Here is a 456-nt window from a genome sequence, read left to right as displayed (position 1 = left end):
CAATCTTCGGCCAAAAGCACCCCGGGAAAAAATGAATTAAAAACGTCTACCAACGCAAACGCATCGGACGTCGAAGCTCGACACAAGTCTGAAGCCCACTCTACTACTCAACCGGAACATCCGAAAAATAGCGTTGACCCAGCCACGATCGACAAGGTCAAGGCGGACATCGCGACATCTACCGCCGAGTAAGAACACTCGCGGCATGAAACAGAACCACGAGATGGCTTGATCCTCGAAAGGGGTACGTAGGCAGCTCGTCAAAAGACGAGTTCAGCTATCCCCCTCTCTAAAAAGCGGGGTAGTGGGTGCGTATACTCGTATACTCCCACTTAAAAAATTGCCATTATTGTAATAGAGTTTTTAAGAAACTTCAAAAACTTTTACTACAATATACGTTGTCCTTTTTATCGGAAAACGTTTACGCTTCAGTTAAACACAAAAATTTTTCAGGAC

The sequence above is a fragment of the Brassica oleracea genome, chromosome C1 (assembly GCF_000695525.1).
Source record: "Brassica oleracea var. oleracea cultivar TO1000 chromosome C1, BOL, whole genome shotgun sequence".
Taxonomy (NCBI): domain Eukaryota; kingdom Viridiplantae; phylum Streptophyta; class Magnoliopsida; order Brassicales; family Brassicaceae; genus Brassica; species Brassica oleracea.
The sequence above is the reverse complement of the archived record's forward strand: the minus strand, read 5'-3'. Positions refer to the sequence as shown.